The sequence below is a fragment of the Aphis gossypii genome, chromosome 3 (assembly GCF_020184175.1).
Source record: "Aphis gossypii isolate Hap1 chromosome 3, ASM2018417v2, whole genome shotgun sequence".
NCBI lineage: Eukaryota > Metazoa > Arthropoda > Insecta > Hemiptera > Aphididae > Aphis > Aphis gossypii.
In genome coordinates this window covers 54707867-54728738 of record NC_065532.1, presented here as the reverse complement: position 1 = coordinate 54728738, position 20872 = coordinate 54707867, and the positions used below count along the sequence as shown (strand labels likewise).

Here is a 20872-nt window from a genome sequence, read left to right as displayed (position 1 = left end):
CATTGATTTTCCTATAGAATTAAACAGGATGAATACCTTTTTGAAACCCAAATCGGATATCAATGTATCGATTGCACAACACTGACCTCAACAATGAGGATAATCTTTTGTTCACTAACCCTCTGGTCAGTCGCCTCGTACAACACGTATATTATATACATCCCATTTAAAATCATAATTCAACTACGTTCCTTTCTGTAATATACATTCATATTGATATTGTATAACTATATACGCTTAAACGAATTCAAATATTATATTATTATACGCACACAATTCTTAATAAATTATTTAAAACGGCCGACGGAAGCTATGCTGACGACTATTATATTATTCATCACACGCAGTGATTACGTATAAGGTGAACACATATGACATATTATAGTGTATACTTATTGTCCCTTGTCGTTGCAGCACGCGTATTACCCTTTTGTAAGCAACGTCCCTGCTTGCTCCAGTATTCCGACTGAGTATGGAATCGCTGATTTATATCCGTTTTACAGGTCCTCGTGAACGGTAGCTATGCTCACTGGTCTATACTATGTTCTCTTGCAATATGATGCGTGTATTGGGGCTGTACAAGAGGGGTCGGAGGCTAAAAATAGTGAATAATAGGCGCGCGCTAGCGTACTTTTATATAATAATAATATGTTCCGTTTCATTTTCAGCTCCGTTGAACATCGACGACAAGCCGGTGGACGTTTGTGAAAAATCGTAATAACGAACGTACAATGGCCAAACAAAGACATGTTATAAATGCGTTTAAAATTATCGCATTGTTATGTGTATATGGATCTCGTAAAAGTCACGAAGACCAGGTTTTCGGACGTCACAATAATATATCACATATACCGGTACCTACATAATATAACCACTCGCGTGTGATGTGTCGTTTGTGTGTATATTTGTATTTGGAAACATTCTAAACGGGTTGAATATACGATTGCGATAATTAATTCTCCAGGACGTGCGTTATTCGGCTTGATACACACAGACACACACATATACATGACACATCATCATAGGCCACGCGGGGTAATCGACGATCGTAATTCATGTTATATTATATTATTATTATGGGAACACCGACAAAGGGCTCATTAAACGATATTATAACACACGCGCTTCACTGTTGCAAGGTGTTGGAGCCGTGGAAAACACTTCAGGCTTTAACTGATTATATATATAGGTATCTACCACCACGATTGGCCTCAAACGATTATCATTATTATATTATACTTAACATTTTTTTAAATATTTTTTCTTATGTCAAAACTTTCAAATAAGACTGCAGCTGCTAGGTATAGAAGATAAAAATATGTAGTCATCATCTCGAAACACTATACTGGCACGCCAAAGCGACTACACGTCCATTATAAATAAATTATAATATTAAACTAAAATTATTTAATGACATGTTGAATGTACCGCATTTGTAATTCAAAAAGGTAAAATTTGTGTTTCAGTTACACCATTTGCTGACTGATTATTTCTATTATTATTTCAATTTCAGATTCGGATAATAGCATACATATTTTAACGGCATTCGAAAATATTTTTCTCGCCATTGTTCCGTATTAGACCGTAGCAACTTTATCACTTCATCATCAGTCACATCAATATATTATATTATATATAATTTTAAAAAAAATATATTGGCTTAATAATTTACTAGAGTATACTAAGAAATGTGAATTTTTAAAACAGAAATTTGAGTCTTCGCAGGAGTCTTCTTGGGTATATACGAATTTTAAAATTTCAATATTCAGATTTTAAATAACTACTCTATTGAAAATTAAATGATTGAGTTTGCTTGATGAATTGATCTGTATATTTATTCATAAATTGGATACCATATAGATAGATATCTTATGTACTTAGTGTATGTTGATTTTGCTCAATTAAATCTTACTGTTTTGTAAATTATACTTCTGTCGGGATTGAATACATACATATTTATTGCAAATATATTCCTACATAATTATATTTTAAAAAAAAAATTGACGCGAAAGCAAACACCTTAGAGAGGTCAAATTCTCGTTTTTCTGTGATTTGCAATTATGAAACGTACCCAACAATTGCAAAAGAAAATTATTAACACGCAATACTCAGAAATACATAATACTGTAATATGTATACTTATTACTTATGCGATGTATATAAGTAAAAGTACCTACTTTCATTGGCGATTAAATGTTTTATTGTTACATTATGATATATTGCAATATTATATTATTTATAGTAATATTATTATTATTTTGTCATTCAAAACTAATCTACTACTATAATTAAGAAATGATTCGCATCATTTAATTGTCTTTTACAAAATATATATTTGTTTATATTAATTGACATTACTATTGTATGGTTTAAAAAATCAGAAATAAAAATATATAGATGTTAACATAATTATTATAATAAAACTTACTAAAGAGCATTAGACATTATTATTGGAAAAACTCAAAAATCTTAATTTATGCTATTAGAGATTTTACATTTCAAAAATGTATTTTATCTACACATTGTTCATAAAACAAACAATAATATTAACAATAATCGTCGAATAAAATAACTTTTATGTTTAGAGTTATAATTCAATTAATATATTACTATTTTGTGTTTATTTCTTAGTATTTTACATTAATATACAAATATTATGGACTATATTTTTTCACGACCCCTAAAGCGTATAAAATAATATTAATATATTTTTTTCAACTGCGTCAGGCTCGTTAAATAGACGATACCTAGTTTCTCGGAGTAGATAATATTATCGACCAAAACTGAATAGGTGTACAATGTTAGGTATGATGCCAACGACCTATCTACTATTTTATTTAGCTATAAATATCTATCTAAATAACATAATAGGCTATTCATTTTTAACTGACACAATATATTATGAGTAAACTTCCATTTTACGTTCACAAAATCTTTGCTCTCCGGTAGACGACCTTGCAGGGTTATATGATGTCCATTTATGGGTTATTAATAGCGTCGTTCATTTAACGCAAAACACGATGGCACATTTTGATTGATCCGCTAATACGCCACCGCCGCCGGTGGGTTTTCCCTACGGTGTTATTGGGTCTGCCACGTGCGCTGGCACGTGTGAGTACCAATAAGGGGCAAGTCGCGAGGGTGAAAGTCCTGCAGATTGTATCATATGCAAAGTACACATACATATTATTATTATATATACCCTTCTCCGTTAATCCGGTCAATATTTTTGTTTTTCGAGAGGGCGGGCATCATCAGTTAATCCGCACCGATTCCCAAAACCATAAGTAAAAATGTTTGTATACGTTTCTTTTGAAATCGCGTTAAGCTACGCATTACGAGAGGAAATTATGCTACAGATTTTTGCATTTGATAGCGATGTACATTAAATGAGAAAAATAGTTAATCACGGCCACTACTGTAAGCAATTATGAAAATATCGTTTTTATCTTTGTGCTATTTAAATCGATTATATAATTTCTATGATATACGAATTTAATATATTATTATTTCGTGAAAAAATGCTGTTGATTTAAATACATATTATGCTTATTGACAAATGAACATTTATTTTTGTATTTTTTATTTTATTTAATGTATTTGTATAGTGAATAATATAAGTGATTATATGTAATATTGATATTATTACTATAAACGTTATTCATAGCATTTTTAAATTATGTACAATTATTTATATTTACCTTTAAACATAAAACAGAGGAAAAGTAAAACTTTAACACCGCCACTTTCAATAAATAATACATAATGGAAGTGTACATAAATTAAAGAAAAAGTAAAGATCGATTTAAAATATTTTTAAGAAGACAATAAAATAATATTTGAGTTTAATCTTGGCATAATTAATTACCAATTTTCTTTAACGTTATCAAAAGTTTTTATTTCTTTCCGCACGATAACAGCTTAATTTTTAATCGCATTTTAAGGCAGAGATCGTTTTAATACAATAATAACCCCATAAAACAAAAGCGTGGGAAGGAGTCCCGGGAGACCTGTAAAAGGGGTACACCACTGTTGTGTAATACACAGTATAATTCTGAAACGACCAGAAAGTTGGGCACGTTAAAATTTCATTTCAGCCCGTGATTAAATTAAAACTGAATTAATGACTAGTTGTTTCAAACTTTCTGGGCTCTCAATTCTAATTTTAATAAAAATTATACTTTAGTTTTATTCAGTTTTTAATTTGTATTAGCGCTTTTATTGTAAACAAAATTAAAACAAAATTTAAATAAATAAATACACATTTTGTTGGAAACACGATTAATATTATTATCATTTGTAAATATAAAAAAAGCCTTTTTTTGGTTGAACGCATCTGTACAATAAAATAACAGCTAAACAATAACAATACTTACATCGTCATTTTTAATTAGATTTGATTATTTTTCTGTCCTTTTTATTGACAATAAATAAATTATACAGCCCGTCTGTCAAATTTGTGACAATATTTCTATAAAAAAAAATGTAAAAAAAACATCAAAATAGCATTTCTTCACTTTACGTCATCAAAATGTGCCCATAAAATAAACTTTAAAATTTATTTGTACGTATAATATACATTCTAAAAACACTAATTTTGAAAAAATGATTCGTCTCGCCGAAAATATCCCGATAAGATCAAAATGAGAATAGTTTAAGAATTGTATTCGCTAATAACTAACTAACATGGATACTAAATTAACTACTCAAAATCGTGATTTATTACAACAACGACTCTCCAATAAGTTTAAAAATGTATTGGACTTTACGTTTCTAAACTATTATTATCATATCGTCATTATTATCACTGATTTTATTTTTATTTTACTTTCTTAGTTGTAAAATAAAATAAACTAGTTATGCCGTAATTGTATCATCAGATACCAGTTTCATCCATGCTCCACTACCCAATTACACTAATCAAAAACTCCTGTTGTAATATTCTTGTATAACACAGAGCGTTATTTCTTAAAATAAGAAATTGAAAGAAAAATTTATAATTGTATCTGTATAGCATTTTTTTCTAATTACTAATTTGTAAAATCATTGGTATGAGTCATATCCCATGACTAATTTAATAAATAATAATTAATATTAATAATAGTCATTGTTATGATCAGTTAAAATAATTATACAGATACTGTTAATGGATAAGTGTTACCTGTATTATAATTATAATCATTGTTTTAACATATTAATACTATCGTTTCAAAAATATTCATTTTTTTAAGTGGTTTCATAATTTATTTACCAATAATATACCTTCACTATCTATATATTATTAACAGTATGTATATAATATTATAATATGTGCGTTTGTATGTGTGCCAGTATAATATCATTAAATACAAATGTATGTATTAAATCGTACACCCGTATGCCATTATATACGACTATATGTTTTTATCTTAATCTTGAAAACTACTAAATAATGAATATCACACTATTCCTTACTTTTTTTAATCTTAATAACTGCTTTTGTAGTTATAAACCTTTAGTTACTAACCTTTGCCATTAGTTTACGAGTTGTTATTAATTATAATTTACCATTAATAATTATAAATAATATTCTATTAATTGTAATATATTATGTGTACTTATATTGAATTATACCTTAGGTATTCAGTACACGAACAATTTATTATAAAATAATATAGTATAATATATTCTGCATTATTGATATATTAGAAATGTATTATATTATATACTCAAACTGTATGTATCCATGTAACCATTCAAAGTTTTTGTATATTATATTATATTATACTTGGAAAAATAAAAACGAAACAGAGTAAATGAAAACAAAAAACAATATTTATTATCAACTCGTTTTACAGTTAAAAACGCATTCATATCACTATTGTTTCGTATAGATTGCATACCTAAATCTCGAATTTAATACCTCCGGAAAAAAAACCTTTTAATAAACCCGGTCTTTTTTTCAAACGAATACACGCCGTAACGGCCGGTAGTTATAAATTTCACAACGGTTATCCTTGGGGTTTTGGGCATATCAAAGGGGTCCGGTAGTCGTTTTGAGGTTAGGAATGAGAGGGTTGACGGAGGAGTAGTAACGGCAACAGCAGCAACGCTATATGGCGATCTGGGAGAGGGTAGACCACTCCGCCGCCACTGTTGGCCCGAGAGACTGATACAATTTATTTAGTAATTATGAGGATGGGTCTCTGGTGGGCCATTCGAACCAAGTTCGGAGCCGTGGAGCCAAGCCTTCCCCCCACCTCCCCTCTACCAGTTGCTCCTGGGCGGCTCATAATGGAAACTAATAGAATTAACAAACGCTGATGAGACTCCACCGGGTTAGTTTTCTCGGGTATTTCCCTCCCCTTTTCACTATATCCGTCTCCTTCTATATTTCTCTTTCTCGGCGCAATCTTTCTCACTCACTCTATTTCTCTATACATTCTGAGAGAGTGAGTGAACATTCGCTGTAAAGACTAAAGAGAGTATATAAACTCGGATGGAGATGGTGGGGTAACGACGATGGTGCAATGGGGAATGACAAGGGGTTGGTTTTCCATTATCGGACATAATGGAAAATTAAATTGACTCGGCGTATACGAATTCAAGATACCACGCCAAGGTACTTATTTATTATCTCACCACTGCTTCTGTCATTGTTTATATATTTATATATATATAGTATTTTCAGACACTCAGATTTAGTGTGCCAAACTAATATATGTTTGGTACATTTTAATTCTCAATCTCCACTAGATTTTTGAACAAATAAAATCCGATTTGTATAACCACCTACCTAGTATTATAAATACAATTCAAGAGCTTATAGAAAATAAATCAAAAATAGTCTAACTAAATTTTAAAATAGTAATGCCGATCATTTTTTTTATTTAAAAAAGCAGCTTTAAGAAATGAAAAAATACTAATTTATTATGTTACAGATGCATATCAAATGGTAAAATGTGATCAAAACTTCAGGATGTTCACACCACCTCGAGGGATCATATAGGGTACGCCAGGTACCATTAAATAGATATCATTGCTTCTTCGTTACTTCCGCCAACATATATTTCTTATAAACTTTTTAAGTTCAATGAAAGTGCAATCAGGCATTTATATTTTTGTCAACCAATTATGATTTTTGAATCTACGAGAGACTGACAAAACGGTGTTATACTATTACACTAATATCATAATAAATAATATTAATATTAATATATACTTAAAAAAATTACTTCTTTTTTCTGTTGATGAATTATGTAATATATATGGTATTCAAATTTAGTTTCATTTGAAAAATATTCATCTATAATAAAGCTTAGAAATTAATATAACCATTCAAATAACAACGGTTCAGTTTATCAAACTCAGATAAGCGATTTTGTATGAAATCAAATTGACATCATACAAAAAAGTCGGCAAATGGGTAACGCTCTGCTGTACATTAGGGGGTGGGGTGGACCTCGGACTAGGGTAGGTTAAATTTGAATGCAATGATAGGTATCATTGTATACGAAAAACGATTCTGAACGGAGATGATTTGTCAATCTAGAATATTTGACGTTAGATATAAATACAAACAATTTTATGAATTTTGAACTACAAAATAATTTGCAAATATTCATGATTTTGACGAATTTTTGTCAAAATTTGAACTTCAAATGCTAATAAAAAAAATTGTGCCTATGTATTCTTATAACTTTTTAGTCACTATAAGAATAACATATGAAGAACTTTGTATAAAATTTTCAAGTATTTTGATAGGGCCAAAACAATTTTATCGACACTTCAAAAAAAAATTTTCAGAAAAATTGAAAATTTCAGTTGTCTATAAATAGCTCAAAAAACTCAAAATATTTTGAAAATTTAATCATGTAAAGAAAATGCCAATCTAAATAACCGATACAATTTTCAAGTATCTACGACTTATACTTTTTGAATAATAACAAATATTTAAAATCGTTTGAGGATAAATCGTTATCGTTACGCGATTTCGTAAAAATTTAAAATTCAAACGCACTTAAAATTTTTCCTATAATGATGCTTCGAGTTTTCTTTATAGCTCCTTGAATAAAAACCTATGGAAAACTTAGTGTTGTATATTTTTTAATCCTTAGATAACTAATAATAACACAAAACATTTTATGATTTTTCAACTTCAAAATTACTAGCAAATTTTCGCGTTTTCGACAGATTTCGTAAAACTTTGAACTATAAACGCTTATAAAAAAAATTGTGACTAACGATTTTTAATTTTATTTAACTACAATAAGAACAACTTATAAGGAACCTTGTATTAATTTTCAAGTTTTTTTGGTCATCCAAAATTTTTTTACCGACACTTCAAAAAAAAAAATCGCATAAAAATCGAAAATTTCAGTGGTCTATAAATAACTCAAAAAAAGTCAACAATTTTTGAAAATTTAACTGTATATAGATAATACTAACATAAACATTTGGTGAAAATTTCAAGTATTTACAGTGATTAGTTTTTGAATTACAACCATATAAAAAAATCGATTCGGTCGAAAACCGGGTTTGTGTAAAAATTGCCGTTTTTCCGTCATTTTTTTTTTTGTTTTTCTCGATTTTTTTGAAAACTGTTGGAAAATTTTTACTTTTGACCTATATAATGTACCAAGGATATTCACTTTTCCATCGGAAACCACCCCCGAAGTTTGAAATTGAAGCATTATTTCGACTAGTTATGCTTCACACAGACACAAAAAAAAAAAACATACATCATTGTAAAACCAATACATTCATCACTTCGTTCAGAATCTAAAATATTTTTATTCTTTTTGTCAAAAAGAACTTACCGTTTAATATAGTGAATATACGTTGTATAATGTATTATTCAAATGTACACTGCAGAAATTAATCGATTTTATCAAAATATTTGCTTGCAGCATTGCAGCCCATTATTGGAATTTCGTTCTTTAAAGGGTACATTATAATATAATATATAATACTATATTACTTGGACTCCGCGTTGAACGCTCAAGTGTTCCATTTTTTAAACATCAAAAGTAAAATGACAACCGGTCGGAGGCCACTTGAAAACAAAAATAGATACTAGACATTACACTATAAACTTTGTCATTTGTGTTATAAATAATACGAGGTATAGGTATGCATTATATAATATCTTTTCGAGGACTCATACAATTTAAATTATGGAAATATGACATCCGGTGGACATCTGCTACTGTTGGATTTACTAAAAAAAAACCCACCAAGGTAGTGCTCGATTTTTTTGTCATATTATTATTAGACAAAAAGATGGTATATGTCGTACGCAGACAATCGCGAATGCCTTAGCAATTGTTCCCTGTGCGCCCAACCACAACATTTAAACCTGGCATATTGTCATATATTGGCATTCGTCTTATAATATTATAATACACTATACATTAAACTGAGGTGGGTATTTTGTTTGTGCGTATGGCGATATACGGTATTATAAGATTATATACCTACTTATTATACGCTGTTCACTTTATTATTACTAACCCAACGACGTGACTATAATATGTGGATTTTGTCATTTCAGAAGCTATTTATTTAGCTTTTTTTTTTTATTTAACCAACAAAATATAATGGCCATAGCAGCCGAAGTTGTAAAAAGATCAATAAAATAAACAAATAAATAAATAATGGCATAACGATAAAATGACTAAACGAATTTCCATCTTATAACGTACCAATATTTTTACTAAAATTATTGTAACTTAAACAAAAAAACACCTAATAAAATTTCCATAAATGTAATTCACACATAATAGATATGTAAAAAATAAATAAAAAGCTGGTATTACTACATTATTTTTTTTAAAAAATAATTAATATAAGTACATAAATTAATTAAATATTTAAATTAAATTATTAATAATCTATTATGAAATTTCTACTACAATATTGGCCAAATGGTTCACACAATTTATAAACGTTTTACCAACGTACTTATTTTATTTACAAACATTGATACGAGTATACGATACGTTAATAATTCATGAGCATTGATTGTAATTAGAATTCATCACCAATAATTCTCCGAAACTCGAGAAACGAGAATACCTTTTGACCACTGTGAAATACATGTGATGATTTAAAAGGACTGAAACACTTCAGCCTACTAATATCGTGACTTCATAAAAAAAAAAAAAACGCTATTATTACTTCTTATAAGGAGACATTTTTATAACATAAGTTATAAAAGAGTTGATGTACATTTTCTTATACAAAAATGCTGCACTTCCTATATTTCATAAAGAATTTACAAAATTATTTTTCAGCCAAACTTGTGAAATCACCTCAGTAAAGTATATATTATAATAAATACTTCACATTTTTTGACGCTATAATTGTATTGGAACCTTAAACTATAAGTAGGTATATAAGATTTTATGGTTTGGAATTTAAGCTTTGGACATTTAAATTAGATTGCTGAAATATAAATTATTTTACTACCAGTATATATAAGTATACCAACTATACTAATTACTAAAATCAAACTATATTAATATTAAATATAAGTATAGTATTTAAGTTATAAATTATAACATATTCCATGTAAAGCATACCAGTAAATTCAATACTTTTTTTTATATATATATATTTATACAGATTTTATCTTTTCGATACATTTTTAATTGTTGAACTACTGTCATAAAAAAAAATATATCATTCCAAAAATATCATATATTATGTAAACGTTTTAATAATTAATAAGACAATAATACTGCAACAATTGACTTATACCTTCGCTATAAATAATATAATCGTATATTCGTATCTATACGGCTATACGAAAAATGAAATTGTGCGATGAAAATGCTATTATTCCACAGTGAAATTGCCCAAGTTGATATAAACGAGCAGAAAACGTCACGTTTACAAACTGTTTGGAACAATTCGGATTTCACGGTCGTTTAAAACCGTGTGTTTATATTTCTGTAGGTAGGTCGTCCGCATGAGATTTAGGATTTTATAAACACTCCGCCACACTACGGTTAGTACGGTTAGCCAGTGTGGTCGTTACGCCACCACTGAGAGTTTACGATGTTTTCTGAACGTTGTAACCGTATATAATATAAAGCAGATCTAATGGCTTTGGAGTGCCAGTAATCCGATAAGTCTGGCGCGTGTGTTTGTTTGATATGCGCTCATCACCGAATCCACACCGTGGTTCGACTAAAAGTGTTTAAAATAAAAACAATAGCTTATAAAATTATAACGGTCTCGTATACCTACAAGGTTCTTCTAACATTGTTATTATTATTATTAGTAGTAGTAGTAGTAGTAGTAGTAGTAGTATCATAATTATCATTGTACATCATACCAGAAATTGAGTTTAGATATTATGATAGAACAGATTCGATATCGATTAAAATAAAGTTAGTAATGCAAATTTAATAAGGAAACTTCCAAGTTTCATCGCATGTCTTTTAATTCTTATATAAATATAACAAATTGTTGTGAAGGCCAAAAGGATTAATATCATTTATGAAGAATTTGTGAGCCAACTGACTGATTTTAACTATATAGGCAATATAATTGTTAATTCAATATTACAACATTATCAGTCATATTTTAACCATTACCCGTTTCGAACAATTCTTGTTTAATCCTTGAGCCACAATGAAAATATTATACTTCAAATATAAGTATTACGATCACACGTTTTAATTTTATAAGAAACGTATAGATACGTCATCATATAATAATATACCTATAAGTATACCTACCATAATATGTGTTAATGTTTACCACGGAGTTTAACACAAATATATTTCTATACAAAAAAAATTGTTTACACGATTTCACTGTCAACATTATTTCAGCCGATGAAGTAGTCAAATACGACATAAAAACAATTTTATACTCTGATATTTTACATCATATATAATAAATACAAAAGTATCTACTGTTCATAATATAATATAGTATCATACAAAATTAAATTCATAAAATGTATTTTATTAGGTACTTCTACAAAAAAGATTATAAAATATAATATACCTAACTGCTAAAATACTAAATATACTCATATAGATAATATTAAAGATATTATTTAACATTTATTATTGGGTTAATATTATAATTTGGTCCGATTTTTAATAATAAAACTCAATATTACAATATTAGATAAAATCGGAAACGTTGATAATAAATTATCTATTTCTATTTCTATTTACGTCAAACTTAAAATATTATTGAAAATATGATATAATTGTCGCCAGAAGATAAAATAAATAATAATAATTAAAATTACTTATTACATATGAACTATAATAGTATATAATTCAAATGCTTCAACCTAACCTAAAAGTGGTGTGATTTTTTCCTTTCTAATTTTTAAAAGCTTACTAAGTCAATCATTGGGATCTTTATGATACAGCCTACCAGCCGTCCATACTAGTCAAACTACAAAGAAACAAACATATTAGAAAAATATAGATTTTTTTACTCATATTAAAAAAGTTTTTAGTATTATTTTAGTATTTACGTAGCCGACACGAGAGAGAAATATCAAACAAATGAAACAGGCCTCGTTCAAAACCACACACTTAATATTCATAACCACACATTTAAACCGTTAAATACCGCACATATTTTTCTAATGTTAAATAAAGAAATTTAGAAAGTCGATAATTTAAAAAACACACACATTCGATTGACAATTAAAAATTAAACATTTATTGTGATTATACAAATTATTGTAAAAATAAATCAATATAATATGATATCTTATAATTTTAAAATCAATTAAAAATAATTCAATATAATATAATAAAATAAAATAAAATAAAGAATGTAAAAAATATGATACTTAGATTGGAATAAATTTACATCCTAGTATTTCAAATATTTTGTTAAATTAATTTCATTACTCATAATTTTATGATTTTGATTAAATATTGTTGACTGGTGCGTGGTTCTGATATAATTTTAGATAGATGTGTGCGTCATTGATACGAGTACATATCGCTGTGTGTGCGGTTATTAAATGAATTGATTTTGAATACAACTGTGTAAAATTGATCTATAAATGTATGCAGATTTAAATGACGATCTTTTTTTTTAAAAAAAAAAGTGTACGATTATAACGAGTCAAATAAAACAGTCATAGTTGAAGCTGGGACATTAACTGGCTATATCCAATTTTGTAAAACAAATGAGAACAAACATTGATTGTATAAAAAGACCGTTCAAAATGTTTCATCCACAAAATAAAATTTGAAACAACGCCACTGAAGAAGAGCTAAAATAAACTCTATGTCATTGGGTATATAATCAGAAGTTATTTATTATTCAAATTCAAGTGTTTTATTTTTTATAACGATATCCATATGTTATCTTAACTACTGATTTTCCTTCTATTTAATAATGTACAAAATCAATATCATGAATGAATATTTAAAGCTAAATTTATATCATTATAATACCATACACATAATTTCAACAAAAAATAAAATATTTTCCCGCCATTTAATACTACTTAAAAAAATACATAGCTACTTATTCTATTTATTAAATATAATTAATTTAGGAAAGGTACAACTTGTAGGTATATAAAACATCTAACTCTTACACTGCAAACTTATCAGTTATTGACGCAAAAGTTCTATAAACATTAACAATTTTCTTCTCATACAAATAAATCATATGTAGTAAACTACGTAAAATAAACATTAAAATATAATTTTTTAAAAATATGAATTAAGTCATACAAGTTCACTGTAACTAAATTACAATAAATATGTCATCATTTCTGTGTAACATATGAATATGCAATGAGCATTTATTGTTTCACTTATCTAATCTATTCGATTATAAGTTGTTGGTAAAACAAAAAAAATTACTTAATTTTTAAATTGCTTATATATATTATATTATATTTATCAACGTACTCAAGATGATGTCTATGATGAAACATAACATAGCTCATAAAACACTTGAACAAACATTTCATAATGTGTTTTATTTTAATCGCAAAAATATTCATGCACAAAACAGTACCACATTAATAAAAATAAAATAAAAAGTAAAAATCCGTAATAGCATTATTTTTTTTACGTTAGTTATACCAGACGTTCCATTTAACGTTAAGTTATTTAAAAAAAAAAAACTATTAACATTTTAAATACATATTTTTTACGTCATTTTTAACCGTTAAAAAATGTTTTTATTATTTTTGTTTTTATTTATTTTTTAAATATTTTTCTAATGACAACATGAAATTTTAGTTCCTTATTCCACTATTCCACATCAAAATAAAATTTAAATTATTTCAATACGCATAAATTTATAATTAGTAATATAATTAGTTATTACTATAGTAATTTATTATAGTTAGTTGTTACTAGGACGTTAAAAACTCTGAAACACTGAAACTAGATGATATTTACATGTTTGTTATATTATAATATACTGTACATTAACATAATGAAAATAATAATTTTTATTTTAGCTATAAGCTGGTTATTATCGTTTTACAAATTTCAAAACGATAAAGTGAACTGTTTAGTTTTGAGGAGAGGAGTTGAGTAATTTATTGTTTCTCGTAAATACATTTAATACTTGCCATTTAGGTATATTTTATATTTACAAGAAATTCCATCACTAGGTGGATTCTTCGCTCAAGTCATCAGTCCCTCTTTATTTTATTTTTATTCTACTTCTACCTATACGACACATATATTTATTTTAAAAATAATATAAATAATAAAATAGTAAAAAAAAATTTAAAAAAAAAAAAAAAGTAATAAAAATATTTTATATTTGCCGGTTACGCTTTATAACACCAAAAAATGAATTTCATTACATCAACATCCTAGTAATATATTTATAAAGTTATAGCTAATTAACTTTAACTGCGTTCAATATTCAATTTAAAGGTATCTAAAATACACTAAAAAATATTTTGCTTTGGAATAATAAATCGAAGATTAATAATATTATCATGAAAAATTTAAAAATAATAAAAATAAATACAATTATAAAAAATAATAATATACTTTAAAGTTTTAACAAAATATTGTTTTGAAATTGTGTTAAATTAGGTAGAAAATAATATTTTCAAAAAAAAAAAAAATAATAACAATAATAAAATTAGTTTGTAGTATAAAAGCTTAAAATAATTCCAAATGCTTTGAAAATTTATTTGTGTAAATATATTGGAATATTTAAAATTTCTACAATTAATATCTCAAATTACGACAAAATAACTAAAATCTATTAGTTAAATTTTTTTTTTAAATATTTTCAATAATATAAAACAAAAAAAAATCCTCTATGTACTCAGAATCTAAAATCAAGAGCTTAAATTTAATTTTTGATTCGAAGTATTTTTACATGATGATAAACGATAATTTATATTTAATTCGATTTGGCGCAGTTAACCGCATAACATTGACTGTGTACAATATAGATGGTAAGATAATATCATTGTAAATTCCGTATATAATAATGTGCGTGTATATCAGAAACTATATACCCAATAGTAGGGATCCTATAAAGTCCCCTGGGATAAATGGTGGACACTCTACAAATACTATACACGACTTCCGACGGGGTTTAAAACAGTTTTCCGTCACATATATAATCATTATATAAATAATATTATGCAGTAGTATATTTTACAATGTATATTATATTATAAACATTAATGAAATAATCGTTTAAATACTGCAACAAGCATTAGATATATTTATCTATAGTAAACTTTAAAGTAAAAATATTAATTATTATGTTTAACTTCACTTTAGTTACCTCAGTGTAAAATAAAACATTGTAATATTTTGTTATAATTCAAAAGTAATTTAATAACTGCACGCTATACGTCATTCAATCGAAATCAGTTTGTTATACAATCTTTGATATTTTTCTTTGGTTGTATAATTGATCATTTTGTCTTATAATTAGAGAAATTATATATAAATAATACCTATAGAAAATACAATTTCTTTAATGTGTAACTTATAAAGGTACAATTGCTACATGAAACAAAATAAGAACTTTCCTTACCCCAAAAAAATTATTCCAAAAACAAACTAAAATATATAAAAAAAATATATAGCTATTATTATAATTATGTAAATTGTAAATATTCGCAATCACATAATTGGCAAATATAAAAATATGTACTAAGTCTTAAAAGCTAAAGAGTTAAATTATCAGAATAAATTATATGCTTAAAACATTTTTTGGTTATCACTTGTTATCGTTTATGTGAATACGTGATCACGTTTTCACAATACCAAGTATGTGTGATTTATTAATCTCATAAACCAAAAAAACATATTTATTAAACATTTAAATTCAGAAAGTTAAAATAAATATCAACAAATGTTTATCATAATTTATAAGTAAGCTATTGCTTTCTTCAGTATTTTGTTATTAAATCATTTCGATCTCTATAGTTAACAGTGGATATAAATGTATAAATGTATAATATAATATTTTACAACTGTTTAAAAATTAAAAATACAAGTACACCAATATCACTTTATTACGTTCTTAACTATTCAAAGTAAACCATATATTAATCATTTAACTGGATAGCAATTTTATATCGAACATAACATAATTATATTGCAGGCGCGTCGCAATCTGCATTAACTAGTAATCGGTGTACAAATAAACTAAATACTTTTAAATCTATAAATTGTATTTAATTTATTGAACCAATATAAAATGTACAATACTTATATGTTATAATAATTAAAATATCGGTTTGTGGCCTTGCGCGTACGACAAATATATAATAATGTATATACATATTATTATTATACTATCATATACAGCAGGTAACAAATTAAAATAAAACGCAATGCACTTGAACTCGCGTTATCTGTGAGTCACACGAGTGTTGTCCTCGCAGTGGAGTGTCGGTCGAAGATAAGATACGCGTCGGCAGCCGTCTCTTAGATACCTAGTTGGTAAAAGAACGTCTTACGTTTAGTCTTCGATCAGAGTTCAATCGAATTTCAATTCGACTACACACACAAAGTACTAAAGCAATCAACGACATCATCAACATGTACAAAATCGTGTTCGTCGTATGCGTGTTCGCCTTTGCGTTACAAGGTGCTTTCAGCAGCCCTGTAGCCGAAAATGAGGTAAATATGTATTATAGGTATCAAGCGCTTCAGATTTAACAAATCGTCTTAGTTCGTAATTATGGATTGTCTTTCATTCGATTTAACGTAATTTGACAATTCATATCATACACAATATGACATTAGAAGATGATTTAAATCGTGTGGATTTAAAATAATATTTTCTATTATATATAGCCCGCGTTGCAAGGCGAAAAATTGCCCAATCCTGAAGTACAGAAGATTGCTGTAGTGCAGGAAAACGAAGGTGATGCAACTCCTAGTACGACTGTAACGCAACCGAGTGTTTCCTCTACAACCCCAAAGAGTGGCGCTTCCAGCTCGGAAATTTGCATACTGCTCGTTCAAGTTTCATCGTTAGCGCTAATCGCCAAGCAAATGCTGTTGTAAATTTAGTTAAGTATGTAGTTTGACGAAAAAAAAATAACTAATTTCAAATATACAAGTATTCATTACATAATATATTGTTTTATTATTCGTACTTTTATTTTCATACATACTATAAATTATAATGTTTATTAATTATTATAATTAAATCAATATTCTATAAGATAATATTATAATTATAGGTACGTCTTATTACTTCACTATTAGCCTATAAAATATACATATATATATATATTTTTATTTTTATTTTTATTTTTTTTTTGAATGTATAATATCCAAAATAACAAAGTGATTTATTTAATATTTCACCTATAAATAAACATATTTTCATACCAACTATATTAATATTTGTCATTATTTATCGACAAAGCTATATATTATTTATAGGTACCACCATTAATAATACGAATATCATAATATTCCAAATTTTGTATAGTATACGCATTTCAATTATTTTAACTTGCTATTTATACGTATCATCCTGGTACGTTTTTTCGAAAATTTTCTTTCGCGATAAGTTATTAGTTATTACATAATTTATACTCAAACCAGCTATACTGTATAAAAATATAAGATACTTATTGATATATCTATCAATAATATTTTACTCTTCCAGGTTACAGTTAAAACGCACTTGAGTAATTTTTAACAGCAAATATTTATATTATTGGACATAATTATATACCTTCATAGTTTACACACACACATACATATATATATATATATATATTACCTATTTTTACACAAAATGATTATTTTCGTTTAATAAACTTTTTGGCTACTGAAGACCTGACATGAATAACAGGTAAAACGTATACATATTACAATAATTACAAATATATACATATTTTATTCTGTATAACGAAAGAAGAACATATTATGCGTGTGAAGGGTGATTATTTTATCAATTAACGCACTTATTAGTTCGAAAGTTATATAAATAAAAAATAAAACAAATTATAATCAATTTGATATGTTTTTTAAAACGTGCATATTTCTTTATATGTATTAAATAAGATATAAGAAAATTAGTGTTTATATCTTTAAAGGAATCACCTAAACTCAAATATACTTAATCCAACCTTGCGTATATTAAAATAAAATATTATTTATATATTATATTTCATATTTTTATATGAATTATATTATATAATATTAACCATCTTAACAATATAATTATATATGTGCGCTTAGATAAACTAAATACCTACCTATATTTTACTATCGTGATGATAACAATATGTTGATTGTATCAACATATGAATATTTAAGTAGTAAATATAATTTATTAATAATTCAAAAATAGTGTTTATGTCGTTGATAATCAGCAGTTATTTTAAATCAGAGATACTTAAAAAATAATGTGCTACGAGTCAGAGAACAATTGTAATCTTGTAGCAAGTTCTTTATTATTATTAATACAATTTTTTAATCATTTTCGGTTGAGTTAAATATTGCATATCGAACGCCACCGTTTAGTCATGATATTATAATAATTTCAATTTTCAAACATGCAAAAACATCCCTCTGCTACTTTTTAAAGTTTATTTTGTATGTGTAAAACCCTGTACTAGGTAGAATTCTGACAGTCGGTCGACTGCAGTTGACGTTGTACTTTCGGGCAACTCGTGTCTATGCCAAAATTGCATAGCGTGGAGGTTCATAAGTTTGCGTTAAATATTAAACTACGGTTGTTAATGTGTCGTCATAATTGCGTCTTTATATTTTTAAATCAGAAAGTTAACACGCATATTATACACAACGTTATTTATTTATCAATGGACAGTGTTATTATTACAACATGTACAATTATAAACGCGATTGTCGCTATCAAGACCTTCATTGCTTCTATCATGATAATGTCTTGTGCATAAAAATATGATTTTGTTAATCTTCCAGCCGTTTGGACAAGTACTATATTATGATTTATAATATTCGGTATCCATTAAATAAATATATTACGTGGTTATTAAATATTTACTGGTGGTATAATATTATTATTTATTATGCTTTTATAAAAATATATAGTTTAAGTGTATCAAAAACGTTTTAAAATATTAAAATAAACAGAACTCCTAGTAAGAGAGCACAAAAATGAAGAAAAGCAAAAGCTAGAGGAACCGAAAAACGAACGATGGTAAAAAACGCGTTTCACCGCGTTTATTATGCCACGACGAGACCAATGGAAAACTTTGGCGGCTTGCCACCGCTACCACTACCACCGCCTATGCTGTTCGCGCATCTTCGGCCATTTTCCACGTGTACGCCAAGAGCAAAACGCCGCGACAATGAGAGACGGCACGCAGATAAAACCACCACCACCGCCGGTGGTAGGAGCTTTGCGGTTTCCATGGCAATTCGCAGGGATTTACAAGTCGACCGATACTATTCGTCGTCCTATAGCCCTTTTCCCGCGCTCATCCACCTTCACTGTACAGCGCCACCATCACCACCCCCGTCAACCGAGAGCTCGTTCACCTACCCCTTGCGTACTTATAAAGTGATTGTGCGACAAAGATTTACAAGCGCAATATATATTAGTGTGTGTAAATGTATCGTATACAGCGTGTTACAGAGTCATGGATATACAGGACCTATACAGGATGATAAACAGTTACGTATTCTTTAATCTATACCGCAATACTGTGATTTTCTCAATTAACGTTTCCTTGACATTTTACTATGTACGCAGTGATTCAATTTATAATAAATTTTCATTTTATACATAATATAACTACGCTATTTCAATGCTAAAGCAAAAGTTATGCATATTATATGATAATACAATAGAACATGCATTAATTATTGCCATTTCAAGACTATAGTCTTGTCAGCGGTTTTCTCAATTTCAAGTCATTTATCGATTACCGTATTATTTCCAGTTGGCATTTTATTTATGGACTTATTAAAGGAACTATCAATATTCCTCGTTCGTTAGAACAATTTAATTTTCAAGTTCCCAGTGGCATCAGGTCTAAAGGATTATACATTAACAGTCAATAGTATTTTCATACCTAGGCCTATTGCTAAATCCATTTCATTTGTTAACTATTTTAAATGCAATTGTTCTTGTTCAATTAATTTCAATGTAATGTTTATGTAATTTAATTCAATTTAATTTTTATTCTGTTTCAATTAATGTTATGTAATTTTGTATTGTAATACTGCTATCAAAATCCACATAGCATATTATTATATTATAATAATAAATAAATAATCATGGTATTTTATTAATTTAATATTTAAGCTAATATTATGCATATTACATTATGTAAATCGTTCACGCAGGCCAAATCAGCAGAAGAATATTTTATTCTAATAGAATAGGTATGTGTTATGTTTACGTTGTAGATACATATATCGAGTACAAATTACCTTTAATT

The 20872-nt window shown here is 27.3% G+C and overlaps 1 long non-coding RNA gene across 1 annotated transcript; it reads left to right on the top strand.

Moving 5' to 3' along the window:
• The first annotated feature begins 16921 nt into the window (after nucleotides 1-16921).
• Nucleotides 16922-17562, top strand: LOC114126551 (uncharacterized). The gene is made up of 2 exons (XR_003592599.2): nucleotides 16922-17102; nucleotides 17280-17562. It is a non-coding gene; the product is annotated as an uncharacterized LOC114126551 (long non-coding RNA).
• Nucleotides 17563-20872: the final 3310 nt, after the last annotated feature.